Here is a 20,000-nt window from a genome sequence, read left to right as displayed (position 1 = left end):
TTGACCCCAGTCTTTCATTAATGTTATCATCACTGGTAATAATATTCCAGTTCCTGTCAATAATTTCTTTAAATGCACCAGCCTGTTTACCAAATTTAACAATACATGCCCTTTGGTAATTTTGGCCATTTGATACTTCCTGCTTGGGCGCTGGGCCTATTCCCAAAACCGGTGTATATTTCTTTCCCCACTCTTTAATAATATAATTGGTGACATCATGTACTAAAGTTTCAGGATACCCTCTGTCCAAAAATAATTTTTTCACAAAATTTATTTCTTCAAGAAAATCATCCTTTACTGTGGTCATCCTAGCCACTCTGATTGATTGTCCTTTAATTATGCTTTTCTTCTGCACGGATGATTACTACTATAATTGAGATAACTATTACAAAATGTTTCCTTTCTAAATATTTTAGACTGGAATTGTTTTCCATCTGAGTATATATATGAATCCAAGAAATTAATGCCCTTATTGTCAAAGTTATATGTAAATCTTAAATAGTTTGTTGTACTGTTTATATAGTCTACAAATTGAATGAATTCATCATTCTTACCATTCCATAGAATAAAAATATCGTCCAGGTATCGGACATATAATATCATATATTTGGACCAAGGCGAGTTCAACACAAATTCGCTTTCCCAATCTAATAACACAAGATTGGCATAAATGGGGGCACAAGCCGCCCCCATTGCTACTCCATTGTTCTGCTTATAATATTCCCCATCAAAATATATAAAATTATTGTCCAAAACTATGTTGATGAATTCATCAATGAGTTCTTTTTTGTCTTCACCCATCCTACTGTAGAGGTTAACACTCTTCATAAATCTATTTATTCCATCCTCTTTGGGGATACATGAAAATAAATCCTTAATGTCTACTGTGGCAAATATAAGTTCTGGATTCCATAAATTTTGTGTAAATTTGCCTAGGAACTCCCAGGAGTCCTTAATAATATGGTCAATATTCATATATATGTTCTTTAACCATTGGTCAATAACCTTCCCATATGGGAAGGTTTTGCTATAGGTACCTGCAATTATTGGCCTGAGTGGTGGATTAGCCAGATCTTTGTGTACTTTGGGTATACCATTAATAGTAGCCAACAGGGGGTATTGTACCTTCAAGAAGTCATATAATGTCTGATCTATTCTTTCATCCATTAAGTACTCTTCTAAATACAAATCTATACGTCTGTATGAAATGTTAACCTGATTCAGGGACGACCTCTCATATTGTTCTGCATTATTTAAAATTTCAAATATTTTTTCATTATATGTGGATATTTCCATTAATACAATTCCTCCACCTTTATCCGGTATTAGGATCTTAATATTGGCTGCGTGCAGCTGCTCCAATATTTTATCAAGCATATTTCTCCAATAATATGAATTTCCTTCTTTAAAGCTCTTATTTTTAAGCTGATATACTTGCTTGCTTACAACTTTCTCAAATGTTGCTATTGTATTGTGCATTGGAGGAATAAATTTACTTTTTTTCTTTAAAGCTGTAGGGACTATATCTTCTCTAATCTTCTCCTGAAAGAATAGACCTAAATTAAGCTTCCTAGTATACAACTTCAATTCCACTAATGCATCCACAAAATCAAATTGTCCCTGTGGTATAAATTTCATTCCCTTAGAAAATACTAGGAAATGTTCCTTACTTATAATGATGGAAGTATAGTTGTATATCTTAAAGTCATTGTAAATATTAACTATACCTTGTCTTCGTATCCCTTCATCTTCCATGTTATTTTCTATTGTTCCATTTCCTATCTCCTCCAGCGATTGTTCCCCCTGTAATTCCTTTGATCCCCTTCGCTTCTGTAGTTCACCCTGTTTCCAAGATCTTCCTCTAAAAAATCATTACCATAACCCCTCTCCTCAAATGTGCCTGGCCTCACAGTGTTTACTTTATTCTTCTTAATGTATTCTTTTTCACTTCTAAAATTCCATCTATATGCCTTAAAATTGGCGTACTGGTCAGTATCCCGTATAAATTTCTTGCATTTCCTATCAAATATTCTTTTACTGCTATTTTCTGCATATCTATACTGTTTATTATACAATTGTTCCCATTGAGGAAATATTAAATCTTGTGTAATTTCAATGTTCATTTTTTCTACTTCCTGCAGCAGTTTACTAATCTTATTGTCATTGCACATAATTATAAACTCCATGAACTGCATGCCAAAACTGTCGAACATTTTATTACACACCTGGATATTTTCATCATTCATCTCAACACCTATGGGCTGTTTAAAAAACCGCAGGCCCATAGGTACAATATTACTACTTATACATTTGCGCAAATAAGAATTATCAACCTGTAACGCCTTAATTTGCGTAAGCTTTTTGCCAAAAGTATAAATTGTATCTTTTAAACTAGGGCTGGATACACGAGGTGTTCCATCCCTTACATTTAAATTGTTCAATGTCCCAAACTCAAATGTAGTCTTCAAAAAGTTGTCAATATTATTATATTGTGATATGCCCACTGAGTTGGCTTGCTTACTTGATTTTTGAGTGTCCCTGGAGTCCTGTTGTTGTTTAGACCCCTGCATTCTGCCAGCAACTGTAGAATAAGTCCTATTTGGCGGTTTCCTTTTCGGTTTTGCGCCCGAAAATAGAAAGAATTCTTCGGATGTATTTTCTTCCTTATCGGACCCCGAATACTGGCTCCGTTCACCCTCCACACGCTTGTAATTCCGTCTGCAACCCGTTTGAAGAGATGGAAATTCTTCCGTTACACGCTGGCCATTTGGTATCGCATCCACGCTGTCTTCCTCAACCTCCGAGCGTGGTGACGTCATCTCGCCAAACCCCGCTGTGGGTCTCTTCTCAGGACGTTGGATGTCACTAGGCGTCATCAGTTCTAGTAACCTGGTAATTTCGCCCCTAATAATTACCAGCTCCGATTGAATTTTGTCCAGCTCCTCTCGTTTTACAGGTGACAAGCTTGTGGATATCTCCCCCATGGAATCCATGACCTCCGACAATGCAGCCAAATAACAAAATAATACTAGAACTCTCCACAACCTCAAAGTCCAAAACGAACCAGAAAAAAGTTCTAGTAAGGCAGTCACGATCCAAATATTTTTATTTCACATAAGAAACAGCAAGTTAAGCGCTTTCATCTACTCAGTCGTAGACTTCATCAGAACACTTAATTAATTTAAAACACTTATATTTATACCAGAAAAACCGCCAAAAACCCAATTACTCAATTAAGAATTGTTATAACCTTAAAGTCACAGTTATTTTATCTAATACTTATGTCACTTCCTTGAACATATTCATGTTCTAATATTCATATGGTAATATTAAAAATCATATTGTTATTAGTTTCTATTTTAAAATGTCCAACATTACATTATTTATTAACACATACCTGATTACATATATTTAAAAACTACTATCAGTGTTGTTGAAAATTCCCTATAACAATTTGTGCAAAATTCATACTGCTATTATTTAATAAATATATAACGCTTTTATTGCATATGTATACACAGGTTATTTTTACTTATAACAACCTTTATAACATCAATTTATTCTATGCTAAATAATATGATACTTAGCTATCTGTAAAACACAACACATAAAACATACAATACGCTAAATAATACATTAAATACACTAAATAGTACACTGAATGGGGTCTAGTCTCTTATGAGGGGCTTGGTGGGTATACAATCATTCAGGCCTGGAGGTACCGTTGCATTTAGTCTTATTTGCCATTTAATTTCCTTTTCTGAAACTTGTGCCTTGATGTTTCCACCCCTAGGATTCTGTTTGATTACTTCCAAAATACCAAACTTAAAACCTATACAATCCGGACTGTTGTTTAAATGTCTAAATAAGGCATTATTATTATCTTTCTTTCTTATGCAGTACAAATGGTCATAAATTCTCTCCTTTAATCTCCTGTCGGTTTTACCCACATAAAATTGTTGACAGGAGGAGCATATTGCCAAATATATCAAATGCTGTGTTTGACAATTTCCTTTACTAAACCTGATCTTGCTTCTTAGAATATTACTAAGTATTACACTATCCTTGTCAATGATATTACTACACTGGTTGCAATGCCCACATTTAGTTGTCCCTTGTTTGTCCTTATTCATATATGTATTATTCCTGTGAGATCTTACTTCAAATATTCTCTTAATATTATTATCAGTTTTATATACAAACAAAGGCTTTGACCCCAGTCTTTCATTAATGTTATCATCACTGGTAATAATATTCCAGTTCCTGTCAATAATTTCTTTAAATGCACCAGCCTGTTTACCAAATTTAACAATACATGCCCTTTGGTAATTTTGGCCATTTGATACTTCCTGCTTGGGCGCTGGGCCTATTCCCAAAACCGGTGTATATTTCTTTCCCCACTCTTTAATAATATAATTGGTGACATCATGTACTAAAGTTTCAGGATACCCTCTGTCCAAAAATAATTTTTTCACAAAATTTATTTCTTCAAGAAAATCATCCTTTACTGTGGTCATCCTAGCCACTCTGATTGATTGTCCTTTAATTATGCTTTTCTTCTGGGCGTACGGATGATTACTACTATAATTGAGATAACTATTACAAAATGTTTCCTTTCTAAATATTTTAGACTGGAATTGTTTTCCATCTGAGTATATATATGAATCCAAGAAATTAATGCCCTTATTGTCAAAGTTATATGTAAATCTTAAATAGTTTGTTGTACTGTTTATATAGTCTACAAATTGAATGAATTCATCATTCTTACCATTCCATAGAATAAAAATATCGTCCAGGTATCGGACATATAATATCATATATTTGGACCAAGGCGAGTTCAACACAAATTCGCTTTCCCAATCTAATAACACAAGATTGGCATAAATGGGGGCACAAGCCGCCCCCATTGCTACTCCATTGTTCTGCTTATAATATTCCCCATCAAAATATATAAAATTATTGTCCAAAACTATGTTGATGAATTCATCAATGAGTTCTTTTGTCTTCACCCATCCTACTGTAGAGGTTAACACTCTTCATAAATCTATTTATTCCATCCTCTTTGGGGATACATGAAAATAAATCCTTAATGTCTACTGTGGCAAATATAAGTTCTGGATTCCATAAATTTTGTGTAAATTTGCCTAGGAACTCCCAGGAGTCCTTAATAATATGGTCAATATTCATATATATGTTCTTTAACCATTGGTCAATAACCTTCCCATATGGGAAGGTTTTGCTATAGGTACCTGCAATTATTGGCCTGAGTGGTGGATTAGCCAGATCTTTGTGTACTTTGGGTATATCATTAATAGTAGCCAACAGGGGGTATTGTACCTTCAAGAAGTCATATAATGTCTGATCTATTCTTTCATCCATTAAGTACTCTTCTAAATACAAATCTATACGTCTGTATGAAATGTTAACCTGATTCAGGGACGACCTCTCATATTGTTCTGCATTATTTAAAATTTCAAATATTTTTTCATTATATGTGGATATTTCCATTAATACAATTCCTCCACCTTTATCCGGTATTAGGATCTTAATATTGGCTGCATACAGCTGCTCCAATATTTTGTCAAGCATATTTCTCCAATAATATGAATTTCCTTCTTTAAAGCTCTTATTTTTAAGCTGGTATACTTGCTTGCTTACAACTTTCTCAAATGTTGCTATTGTATTGTGCATTGGAGGAATAAATTTACTTTTTTTCTTTAAAGCTGTAGGGACTATATCTTCTCTAATCTTCTCCTGAAAGAATAGACCTAAATTAAGCTTCCTAGTATACAGCTTCAATTCCACTAATGCATCCACAAAATCAAATTGTCCCTGTGGTATAAATTTCATTCCCTTAGAAAATACTAGGAAATGTTCCTTACTTATAATGATGGAAGTATAGTTGTATATCTTAAAGTCATTGTAAATATTAACTATACCTTGTCTTCGTATCCCTATTTTTATTCTATGGAATGGTAAGAATGATGAATTCATTCAATTTGTTGACTATATAAACAGTACAACAAACTATTTAAGATTTACATATAACTTTGACAATAAGGGCATTAATTTCTTGGATTCATATATATACTCAGATGGAAAACAATTCCAGTCTAAAATATTTAGAAAGGAAACATTTTGTAATAGTTATCTCAATTATAGTAGTAATCATCCGTACGCCTAGAAGAAAAGCATAATTAAAGGACAATCAATCAGAGTGGCTAGGATGACCACAGTAAAGGATGATTTTCTTGAAGAAATAAATTTTGTGAAAAAATTATTTTTGGACAGAGGGTATCCTGAAACTTTAGTACATGATGTCACCAATTATATTATTAAAGAGTGGGGAAAGAAATATACACCGGTTTTGGGAATAGGCCCAGCGCCCAAGCAGGAAGTATCAAATGGCCAAAATTACCAAAGGGCATGTATTGTTAAATTTGGTAAACAGGCTGGTGCATTTAAAGAAATTATTGACAGGAACTGGAATATTATTACCAGTGATGATAACATTAATGAAAGACTGGGGTCAAAGCCTTTGTTTGTATATAAAACTGATAATAATATTAAGAGAATATTTGAAGTAAGATCTCACAGGAATAATACATATATGAATAAGGACAAACAAGGGACAACTAAATGTGGGCATTGCAACCAGTGTAGTAATATCATTGACAAGGATAGTGTAATACTTAGTAATATTCTAAGAAGCAAGATCAGGTTTAGTAAAGGAAATTGTCAAACACAGCATTTGATATATTTGGCAATATGCTCCTCCTGTCAACAATTTTATGTGGGTAAAACCGACAGGAGATTAAAGGAGAGAATTTATGACCATTTGTACTGCATAAGAAAGAAAGATAATAATAATGCCTTATTTAGACATTTAAACAACAGTCCGGATTGTATAGGTTTTAAGTTTGGTATTTTGGAAGTAATCAAACAGAATCCTAGGGGTGGAAACATCAAGGCACAAGTTTCAGAAAAGGAAATTAAATGGCAAATAAGACTAAATGCAACGGTACCTCCAGGCCTGAATGATTGTATACCCACCAAGCCCCTCATAAGAGACTAGACCCCATTCAGTGTACTATTTAGTGTATTTAATGTATTATTTAGCGTATTGTATGTTTTATGTGTTGTGTTTTACAGATAGCTAAGTATCATATTATTTAGCATAGAATAAATTGATGTTATAAAGGTTGTTATAAGCAAAAATAACCCGTATACATATGCAATAAAAGTGTTACATAAATTATATATTTATTAAATAATAGCAGTATGAATTTTGCATAAAGTTTTATAGGGAAATTTTTAACAATACAGACAGTAGTTTTTAAATATATGTAATCAGGTATGTGTTAATAAACAATGTAATGTTGGACATTTTAAAATAGAAACTAATAACAATATGATTTTTAATATTACCATATGAATATTAGAACATGAATATGTTCAAGGAAGTGACATAAGTATTAGATAAAATAATTGTGACTTTAAGGTTATAACAATTCTTAATTGAGTAATTGGGTTTTTGGCGGTTTTTTTGGTATAAATATAAGTGTTTTAAATTAATTAAGTGTTCTGATGAAGTCTACGACTGAGTAGATGAAAGCGCTTAACTTGCTGTTTCTTATGTGAAATAAAAATATTTGGATCGTGACTGCCTTACTAGAACTTTTTTCTGGTCTGCTTTGGACTTTGAGGTTGTGGAGAGTTCTAGTATTATCTTGTTATTTGGCTGCATTGTCGGAGGTCATGGATTCCATGGGGGAGATATCCACAAGCTTGTCACCTGTAAAACGAGAGGAGCTGGACAAAATTCAATCGGAGCTGGTAATTATTAGGAAATTACCAGGTTACTAGAACTGATGACGCCTAGTGACATCCAACGCCCTGAGAAGAGACCCACAGCGGGTTTGGCGAGATGACGTCACCACGCTCGGAGGTTGAGGAAGACAGCGTGGATGCGATACCAAATGGCCAGCGGGTAACGGAAGAATTTCCAACTCTTCAAACGGGTTGCAGACGGAATTACAAGCGTGTGGAGGGTGAACGGAGCCAGTATTCGGGGTCCGATAAGGAAGAAAATACATCCGAAGAATTCTTTCTACTTTCGGGCGCAAAACCGAAAAGGAAACCGCCAAATAGGACTTATTCTACAGTTGCTGGCAGAATGCAGGGGTCTAAACAACAACAGGACTCCAGGGACACTCAAAAATCAAGTAAGCAAGCCAACTCAGTGGGCATATCACAATATAATAATATTGACAACTTTTTGAAGACTACATTTGAGTTTGGGACATTGAACAATTTAAATGTAAGGGATGGAACACCTCGTGTATCCAGCCCTAGTTTAAAAGATACAATTTACACTTTTGGCAAAAAGCTTACGCAAATTAAGGTTACAGGTTGATAATTCTATTTGCAAATGTATAAGTAGTAATATTGTACCTATGGGCTTGCGGTTTTTTAAACAGCCCATAGGTGTTGAGATGAATGAGGAAAATATTCAAGTGTGTAATAAAATGTTCGACAGTTTTGGCATGCAGTTCATGGAGTTTATTATTATGTGTAATGACAACAAGATTAGTAAACTGCTGCAGGAAGTAGAAAAAATGAACATTGAAATTACACAAGATTTAATATTTCCTCAATGGGAACAATTGTATAATAAACAGTATAGATATGCAGAAAATAGCAGTAAAAGAATATTTGATAGGAAATGCAAGAAATTTATACGGGATACTGATCAGTACGCCAATTTTAAGGCATATAGATGGAATTTTAGAAGTGAAAAAGAATACATTAAGAAGAATAAAGCAAACACTGAGAGGCCAGGCACATTTGAGGAAAGAGGTTATGGTAATGATTTTTTAGAGGAAGATCTTGGAAACAGGGTGAATTACAGAAGCGAAGGGGATCAAAGGAATTACAGGGGGAACAATCGCTGGAGGAGATAGGAAATGGAACAATAAAAAATAACATGGAAAATGAAGGGATACGAAGACAAGGTATAGTTAATATTTACAATGACTTTAAGATATATAACTATACTTCTTCCATTATAAGTAAGGAACATTTCCTAGTATTTTCTAAGGGAATGAAATTTATACCACAGGGACATTTTGATTTTGTGGATGCATTAGTGGAATTGAAGTTGTATACTAGGAAGCTTAATTTAGGCCTATTCTTTCAGGAGAAGATTAGAGAAGATATAGTCCCTACAGCTTTAAAGAAAAAAAGTAAATTTATTCCTCCAATGCACAATACAATAGCAACATTTGAGAAAGTTGTAAGCAAGCAAGTATATCAGCTTAAAAATAAGAGCTTTAAAGAAGGAAATTCATATTATTGGAGAAATATGCTTGATAAAATATTGGAGCAGCTGCACGCAGCCAATATTAAGATCCTAATACGGATAAAGGTGGAGGAATTGTATTAATGGAAATATCCACATATAATGAAAAATATTTGAAATTTTAAATAATGCAGAACAATATGAGAGGACGACCCTGAATCAGGTTAACATTTCATACAGACGTATAGATTTGTATTTAGAAGAGTACTTAATGGATGAAAGAATAGATCAGACATTATATGACTTCTTGAAGGTACAATACCCCCTGTTGGCTACTATTAATGGTATACCCAAAGTACACAAAGATCTGGCTAATCCACCACTCAGGCCAATAATTGCAGGTACCTATAGCAAAACCTTCCCATATGGGAAGGTTATTGACCAATGGTTAAAGAACATATATATGAATATTGACCATATTATTAAGGACTCCTGGGAGTTCCTAGGCAAATTTACACAAAATTTATGGAATCCAGAACTTATATTTGCCACAGTAGACATTAAGGATTTATTTTCATGTATCCCCAAAGAGGATGGAATAAATAGATTTATGAAGAGTGTTAACCTCTACAGTAGGATGGGTGAAGACAAAAAAGAACTCATTGATGAATTCATCAACATAGTTTTGGACAATAATTTTATATATTTTGATGGGGAATATTATAAGCAGAACAATGGAGTAGCAATGGGGCTTTGTGCCCCATTTATGCCAATCTTGTGTTATTAGATTGGGAAAGTAATTTGTGTTGAACTCGCCTTGGTCCAAATATATGATATTATATGTCCGATACCTGGACGATATTTTTATTCTATGGAATGGTAAGAATGATGAATTCATTCAATTTGTAGACTATATAAACAGTACAACAAACTATTTAAGATTTACATATAACTTTGACAATAAGGGCATTAATTTCTTGGATTCATATATATACTCAGATGGAAAACAATTCCAGTCTAAAATATTTAGAAAGGAAACATTTTGTAATAGTTATCTCAATTATAGTAGTAATCATCCGTACGCCCAGAAGAAAAGCATAATTAAAGGACAATCAATCAGAGTGGCTAGGATGACCACAGTAAAGGATGATTTTCTTGAAGAAATAAATTTTGTGAAAAAATTATTTTTGGACAGAGGGTATCCTGAAACTTTAGTACATGATGTCACCAATTATATTATTAAAGAGTGGGAAAGAAATATACACCGGTTTTGGGAATAGGCCCAGCTTCAAGCAGGAAGTATCAAATGGCCAAAATTACCAAAGGGCATGTATTGTTAAATTTGGTAAACAGGCTGGTGCATTTAAAGAAATTATTGACAGGAACTGGAATATTATTACCAGTGATGATAACATTAATGAAAGACTGGGGTCAAAGCCTTTGTTTGTATATAAAACTGATAATAATATTAAGAGAATATTTGAAGTAAGATCTCACAGGAATAATACATATATGAATAAGGACAAACAAGGGACAACTAAATGTGGGCATTGCAACCAGTGTAGTAATATCATTGACAAGGATAGTGTAATACTTAGTAATATTCTAAGAAGCAAGATCAGGTTTAGTAAAGGAAATTGTCAAACACAGCATTTGATATATTTGGCAATATGCTCCTCCTGTCAACAATTTTATGTGGGTAAAACCGACAGGAGATTAAAGGAGAGAATTTATGACCATTTGTACTGCATAAGAAAGAAAGATAATAATAATGCCTTATTTAGACATTTAAACAACAGTCCGGATTGTATAGGTTTTAAGTTTGGTATTTTGGAAGTAATCAAACAGAATCCTAGGGGTGGAAACATCAAGGCACAAGTTTCAGAAAAGGAAATTAAATGGCAAATAAGACTAAATGCAACGGTACCTCCAGGCCTGAATGATTGTATACCCACCAAGCCCCTCATAAGAGACTAGACCCCATTCAGTGTACTATTTAGTGTATTTAATGTATTATTTAGCGTATTGTATGTTTTATGTGTTGTGTTTTACAGATAGCTAAGTATCATATTATTTAGCATAGAATAAATTGATGTTATAAAGGTTGTTATAAGCAAAAATAACCCGTGTATACATATGCAATAAAAGTGTTACATAAATTATATATTTATTAAGTAATAGCAGTATGAATTTTGCACAAAGTTTTATAGGGAAATTTTTAACAATACAGATAGTAGTTTTTAAATATATGTAATTAGGTATGTGTTAATAAATAATGTAATGTTGGACATTTTAAAATAGAAATTAATAACAATATGATCTTTAATATTACCATATGAATATTAGAACATGAAAATGTTCAAGGAAGTGACATAAGCATTAGATAAAATAACTGTGACTTTAAGGTTATAACAATTCTTAATTGAGTAATTGGGTTTTTGGCGGTTTTTCTGGTATAAATATAAGTGTTTTAAATTAATTAAGTGTTCTGATGAAGTCTACGACTGAGTAGATGAAAGCGCTTAACTTGCTGTTTCTTATGTGAAATAAAAATATTTGGATCGTGACTGCCTTACTAGAACTTTTTTCTGGTTCGTTTTGGACTTTGAGGTTGTGGAGAGTTCTAGTATTATCTTGTTATTTGGCTAGTTTCCTGGTTAAAAGTTTAAAAAATAGGAATTTGAATTTCAGACTTCATATTCTTCAGAAAGTACATCGTAACACAAAATTGTTTTAGCAGTTGTCTAAGTTTATAACATGGATATTTGAAATGTGTCCCTATTTTTGGGACTGTATTTCCCCATTATTGGCTTTGTCCAGGTATTTGTGCTAATGTGAGTTATCTATGGTGAGAACTGTATTCATTGAATGTTTGGGGGCTGTATTCCCTCCCCATTACTGGCTTTGTCCACATGCTTTTGCTAAGAGGTTGAGAGCTATAGTGAGAACTGAATTCACTGAATGTTTGGGGGCTGTATCCCCCCCCCATTATTGGCTTTGTTCAGGTGTTTTGTGCCAAGAGGTTGACAGTTATGCTGAGAACTGAATTCACTAAATGGTAGCCATTTAAGTTTATCTTCCTCTCTTTTACAAAACAGCTGATTTGGCATAGTGGTATGTTTCTCTGACTGTTTTGCACAGGGTCCCCTGGGTTAAAGACATGGCAGTGATATGTATGGTGGTAACACAGCATTTTATTCTAGCAACTTTCCAACATTATGCAAGCAATGTTTAAAATGTGTCCCTGGTTGCCCCCCCCAAATAAATTTTGGCTTTTTCCAGATTTCTTGTGCTGCAAAGTTCAGAGATAGAACTGCTTGTCGAGTAGATTTTACAAGGAGCTGAGAGCTGCATGGGAACAAAACTTTAGTGCTGCGTATTCTGAGTCTGCTTTCATTAATAGCACAACAGGTAGTGTACTTGCTTTTGATGCAGAAGGCTGTGGGTTCTACTTCCACAGTAGATAGATGCATTGCTGATACTGTACTGTGTTGTAAAGTGGGTGGATGCTGCAGTCTTTGCGACAAAGATACCTAGAGTAGTAACTATGAACCTGTTATCTGTTTGCCATAGAGTCCCTATTGCAATATTACTAGCTTATTTTTTTTTTTTAATGCATGCAACATAGGCAATTTATTCCTCAAGGGCAACAGGCACTTTATTTGTAGATGAATAAACAGTGACATATAAAGTTGTTTCCTAGCAGCAACCTCTTCATTCTTACAGATTTCTTTAATGTAGAATTATTTAGATGACTTTTACTACTTCAGAGATTGTGCATATTTACTGATACTGGTGGACTGTAGAAGGTTGAGTAGACTTTTATGATGGAAATGTTCTGAATTGGGTAGTTTTGTCATTGGTGCATGCATTTTGTTTCATTGTTTACTGGAAAAATGTTCAAAACAATAAATTTAAAATGCCGTCTAACAACTGTACTGTATTGTACAAGGAAAATAATTTAGTAGAATCAGGAAGGTGTATCAAAGAGCACATGTATGTTTCATGTGCAAGGGGCCTATGATTTGAAAACAGTCCAAAGTTAATCTTTATCTGCCACTGGCAAAATGTATTTTCCTTGAATGTGGGTGTCAATGCTGTTTCATTGAATGTGCATTTGAAGGGCAGAGAAGTTTTTAATGCTAAGCCTGTTTTCATTGTGAGACTGCGTTGCTTTGTTTAGCAGATATCTTAGTGTTTGTGCTGTAAAATGCAAAATAAAACTTTCAAATGAAATCCAGATCATCATAGAAGTAAAGCAGTATGCACATTAGTGTTTATGGTAAATGGAGTGAAATAGCCAAGTAATGGATCATTGGAATGGCTGCAGGGGGGAGGGCTCCATTCGACCATGATTGTGTGAGGGGGAAGGGCGGCAAACTCAAAGACAGCCCCAGCTGAACTATACCTTCCAACTGTCCAGATTTTCACAGAATGAATAGATTTTTGCTTCTTATTTTTGGTTTGTTCCTCATAATATTTGTGGTTTTCTGGAAAATTATTTAGGAATTAAGTCACTAATGACACTGAGTTTCAGACTTCATAACCTTCAGAAAAATGCATGCTGAAGTAAGACCTGTTCCATCAACTGTCTCAGTTTATACAAGAGCAATTTTTAGTACTGTTTATGTTCCCCCAATATATTTGGCCTTGTCCAGATTTATTGCATTAACAGGTTGAGAGGTACATACAAATAAATTGCTTTATAGAATTAAGCATAGTCAGACCTCTCAACTGTCCCCGAATTTGGCTCAAAATGTTGCTCTTCCCCTAATAATCCCTCCGCAAAATAGCAATTTTGGAAGAAAACATGGAGGGTTTACAATTTAGAAATAACTGTAATAATCAAAGTTATAGATTACTTTTATTTCAGAAATGCATGTAGATTCTTTTATTTTGTCAGCTTCTCAAGTTAGCAGTACTATTATTAAAAAATGTCCCTTCTTTGACAGGTTCCCAGCTGTATTGTGTTGCTATTTTATATTTTTGCATCACATTTTTGGTCCATTTTTCATAAAATTGTGTTTTTGGCAAATTAGTGGTAAATCATTAAAGACTGAAGTTAGAAAATAATGACAGACATTTGAGTTTCAGATCTCATATCCTTCAGAAAACTCATACTAATACAAGACCTACTATTCTGTTATCTTTCTAAGTTTATAAGAGCAATATTTAAAAATTGTCCTTATTTTTGGGCCTTTGTCCCACTTCTATGTATGGCTTTGCTCTGATGGTGAGGTATGACAAATGTGTCGGGGCCATCAGACAGCCAGAGACATTTCAAATTATGACATACTTGTTGCACCCTACTCCCCCATGTAGTGACTCTGGATGTGTCCAAGCAAGGCAAGGAGCAGTTGTGCAGGGTATCCCCCCATGCAGTGTAAATGTGCAGGGTATCCCCCATCCAAGGTAGACACAAGTACTACAGTGGCTTTTCATCTGTTCTTGATTTTGCAGAATGGTCTGGTTTCGGTCATATTTTTGTACAGTTGATTTATGCTTATTACTCAAAGTGCCTGTTGCTCTGTGTTTTAAGTAGCAATGCTTTAATGACCATCAGGTAAGCTTGTCTGAGATCATAACACGCAAGTAAGCTTTAATAAGCATACTGTTAAAGAATTGCCAACATTGAAGCCTTTCTGTTGTTGCCATGCAGAGAATACTTAACTAGATAATGTATAAGCCTTGGGTATTGAAATGCATATGACAGTATTTGTAATAAAGGACAGGATTACATTATTTTAAGAAGCTCATGACACTTGTTGGAGACTTGCAGTGATCTCTGAGGGCTTTACCCATAAACTAAACAGAATGCCATTCATGTGTGGTTCATAACCTGTACAGTAATCCTTTAAGCAATGTATCTTGAGCTTGTTTGCTTTTCATTTTTTACTTTGATCATGTTTTCCCTATGAAACAAGTAGATAGTTGCCAGGCAGCAGGTCTTTTTTGGATAAACATTTTTACAAGTGGGGGTATCACAGAGATTGCTACTTTCAGCATATTACTGCATACTTTAATAAAGCTGAATATAAATTATAATGCAGAGCAAGGAGAAGCGGTTTGAGCTGAGTGCTGCATATTTTTCTTATACTTGATTTTGACTGGCATTCCAGTAATGTATTTTAAAAGTAATTTATTTTTTCATGCCTCACAACCTTTGTTTCCATCTAGATATTAAGTAAGCTGTCAAGCAGCCAACGCATTGAAATATTTTTATTCTTTTACACGTCATTTGTCTTGATTGGACTCTCATAATGAGGGTTTGGCACCCAGGGTAGCATATTTAATTAATGTTTAGTTTTTGAGGTTTTGAGCATAGCTCCTCCCCCTTCTAGTTCTCCGCACCCCTTCCCATTGACCCCACCCATTCAGCTCTCTCCTGCAGCCCCCCTTTGATTTGAAGTCACCAGCCGCCACTGACATAGAGTCAGAAGCGGCATGTCTAAAGAGCATGATGTTAAAGGCAGCATGGCTAAAATGACTTAAGGCACTTGCTTGCAACTGGTGGAATACAGAGGAGTGAATCATCCCTATAATGTCCATACTTCAAACAGGTCAGAAATGAATTTCAGATATATTAAACTTGCTCAGCACTAGTCTTTTTTGTAAAATATGAAATGAGGCATACAGAATGTTCCAAATGATACTTGTGTAAACCGATATGCATGATATTGATAAAAATATTCAAATTACTATGGAAAATGTTTGAAATAAAGTCTGAATTGCATAAAACAAATAAAATAAGGGGAAACAACTGCATTTTCACATATTTTCATATTAAGCAAAGATATCCGAGTTATCAGAAGTATATAGAGTGTTCACATGTTTGTGCAGTGTTACCGTAAAGTTATTTTGCAAAATACAGCCATTATAGAGCATATTTTGGAAAGTACAGTATTTTGAATGGTTTATTGTACATTTGAACGTTATTACAAGCTAACATTTGTTCATACATAATTACAAGGAACATGTTTTCAGTGTGTTTGTACATACCAGATTTCGAAAACCTAGTGCACATGTGTTTGACAGTAATGTTGCTGAGAACCAAACAGTGTTTCAGCAAGAGTTCAACATTTTCATACAGGCTGCATTTTCTGATAAAGATGACTGTACAAAGGCATTTATTCTACTTAATTTAGCTGGGTTAGAAGGCATAGAAAGGGAATGTTCATTTGTCTATGCACCTCCTGTCTATACCAGAGAGGGGGGGAAACCATCATATTGTTTTACAGGCTAAGGGAGGACCCTGAGTGCTTAAAACATAAATTTAGAGAAATGTGTAACCCCCAGACAAATGTTACAATGGAAAGGCACTTATTTTACATGAGGGATCAAAAGCCTGGTGAAACTTTTGCAGCATGTATAACTGACCTGATAAATAAAGCTAAAACATGCAGATTTGGTGATTCAAGGGATGAGCTGATAAAGGTCAGACTTGCGTGTGGTATAAAAGATGATGATGTGAGAATGATTTTGCTTCTTGACAGTGATTTAACTTTGAATACAGCCATTGAGATTTGTCAGGAATACGAGCTCACAGAAAAGCACACAAATATGTTTACAAATGAGAACAGCTCTAGAAGGCACAGTGATAAAGCTCATATTGATAGTATGCAGCACATTATTAAAGGAAATAGGCCCAAGCACATGGCAGCAACTGTAGCCCCTGCAGCACTCACTGGTAAACCCCATAGCTTTCTAGCAAATTCCAGAGGTCACACAGTTTCACTGAAGCATAAGACTGAGTCACCAAACTCAAAGCATGCGCCCCGACCTAGTTTAATTGCCAACTGTCATAATTGGGGTGGAAGTCATGAATCTAAAATGGAGAAAGGTTTAGCTTTTGCTCTGCAATGCCACAAATGTGATAAATGGAATAATTTCCAAAGGCTTTGTAAATCAAAAGGCCCACATTCTTTTATTAAAAGCAAACATTTTAATAAATGTGTTGATCAATTAGAAAGCTGCAACCGTATTCTTTATGTTGATGGTGTGTCAGTGCTTCATGAAGCAGTTAATGCAGTATATTTAAGGGCAAAGAATGAATTATTTTGCACTGTTATTATTTTATATGGTCAAGAGGCATGTCCAGTCATTATTAGGGCTCAGAGATAGTTTGAAAATGGGAATGGTTTCATTTAATAAGGAAATTCACCATGTTAGCTTAAAAGACCACTACTCCAGTTTCAACCAGTACACTTTTTCTACCTATGCTGATCTTTCTGAAGACAAGCTAGGGAAGATTCCAGTTGTGTACTCCATGAAGTTAGACCCAGATATCAGGCCAGTTGTCAGGCCAGCACGCAAAGTACCAATAGCCATGCAGGACAGAGACAAAACTGATTTAGATAAAATGGTGCGACAAGGTGTGATTTGTCCAGTCGAAACTCCAACTGAATGGGTATCATTCTTGGTGGTAGCTCATAAGAAAAGCTCAGATGACATCAGAATATGTACTGACCCACAAGATTTAAGCAAAGCATTAAAAATATCTCATCATCCAATGCATGCAGTCGAAGAAGTCATACCCTTGATGCCAAGCGCCACTATTTTTTCTGTCTTAGATTCAAAAATATCATTTTAGGAAATTCAACTTGACAAGAAATCATTATTGCTCACTACTTCTAGTACTCCATTTGGCAGGTACAGATTTTTGACAATGCCATGTGGGATAAATTCTGCAAGTGAAGTCTTTCAGCATGCGATGGAGCAATTTTTTCTGGGTATCCTTGTGCTATTATAGTGAATGACATACTTGTAGGAGATTATGGTGAAGCAGAACATGACAGAAAACTCAGAAAAGTTGTAGAAATGGCACATCAAGTGAATCTTAAGTTCAATCCACAGAAATGCAAATTCAGGCTACAAGAAGTTACTTATGTTGGTCACTTATTTACCAGTATAGGCTGACGACCAAACCCTTCAAAGTAAACAGCCATTCTTGCAATGCCAGCTCCAGAAAATGTTTAAGCGCTGCATTGTTTTCTTTGCATGGTCAACTATCTAAGCAAGTTCATTACAGACTTGAGCCAACTATCAGCACCACTAAGAGAACTGACACATAAGGATGTATCCAGGTCTTGGTTATAGCAACAACAGCTCTCAGATACTATGATGTTCACGAACCAGTTACACTTTCCTGTGATGCTTCAAAATTTGGTCTTGGTGCAGTTATTCTATAAGAGGATCAACTGGTTGCCTATGCATCGAAAACTCTTACCCAAAATGAGATGCAGTATGCCCAGATAGAGAAACAGCTTTTGGCACTGGTGCTTGCATGTTCAAAGTTCCATGATTCTGTATATGGTAGACCTATCCAGATTGAAACAGACCACCAAGCTCTAGTCACAATCTTGAGAAACCCTATGCATTCAGCTCCAGCCCATCTGCAATGTATGATGCTAAAATTGCAAAAGTATAATTTCAGTCTTGTCTACATGAAAGCCAAACTTCCTTATCTTGCTGATACATTATCCGGATCACCTAGAACCACCACAGAACAGCATGAAAATGAGAACCTTGATTTTGAAGTCATGGAAGTGAGAAATTTTTCTTCCACACATCTTAATGAGTTAAGAGATCACACAGCCACAAATCCAGTTTTACAAAGGCTCAACCACTTTATCAATCAAGGATGGCCGACAAAGCAATCTAGTTTACCGCAAGAAGTGCAACCTTTTTTTCCATACAGAGATGAGATTTTGTATGATAAATGTATCAATATGAGAGGACTGAAAGTAATTGTTCCAAAGTCCTTGCAACAGGAGTAGATTACTATCTTGCATCATGGTCACCCAGATACCGACTCTACCAAAAGAAGGGCAAGAGAACTAGTATTTTGGCCTACTATGTCACAAGACATTGAGAGAGCACTTTCACCTTGCTCAGTATGTAATAGTACAAAACCACATCAACAGAAGGAACCACTTCAACTAAACCAGATTCCTGGACTACCATGGACGAGTGCACATAAAGATTTTTCTGACAATGGTACGCAGTTTACAAGCCAACAGTTCAAAAGATTTGCTGAAGAGTGGGACTTTTCTCATGTCACAAGTAGCCCTGACTACCTACAGTCAAATGGTTTGGCAGAATGTACAGTTCAAAGTGCAAAACAGTTACTAGAGAAGTCAAAAAGAGATAATAGTGATGTTTTCCTGAATCTTGAATCTCAAAAATGTTCCTTGTGATAAACATCTTGGTTCACCTGCTCCGAGACCTCTGTCAAGACAAACCAGAACCACATTACCAATCAGTAGACAATTGTTGGTTCCATGTGTCAAGAACAACAGGTAAGTAAAAACCAATCTGTTGAAGAAGCACCTAACCCAGAAGTTTTACTACAATAGCATCCATGGGATGGGACAACATCCCAGGCTGCATTTTACTATGAACTTCAGAAAGAACTGGCTCCCCACTTAAGCACCATGTTATAATAGCCTCGCATCGGCTTTGTGCCCACTGAATGGCACTCAGCAACAGTACTTCTGCAGCAGCTGGAAAGGCCACAGAAGTACTTCACAAAGAGGATTACTGGCCTCAAACAAATGCCCTACACTGACCATCTCAAAAAACTCCAGCTTTACTCCATAGCATATCACCTACTCCGAGGTGATCTCTGCATAACATATAAAGCTATGTCAAACCCAGAGCTGTTGGAAATGCTACACCTATAGAAATCCCAATCCCTCCG

Source organism: Protopterus annectens, chromosome 6.part0, assembly GCF_019279795.1.
Source record: "Protopterus annectens isolate FY-2018-M chromosome 6.part0, PAN1.0, whole genome shotgun sequence".
Taxonomy (NCBI): Eukaryota; Metazoa; Chordata; order Ceratodontiformes; family Protopteridae; genus Protopterus; species Protopterus annectens.
The sequence above is the reverse complement of the archived record's forward strand: the minus strand, read 5'-3'. Positions refer to the sequence as shown.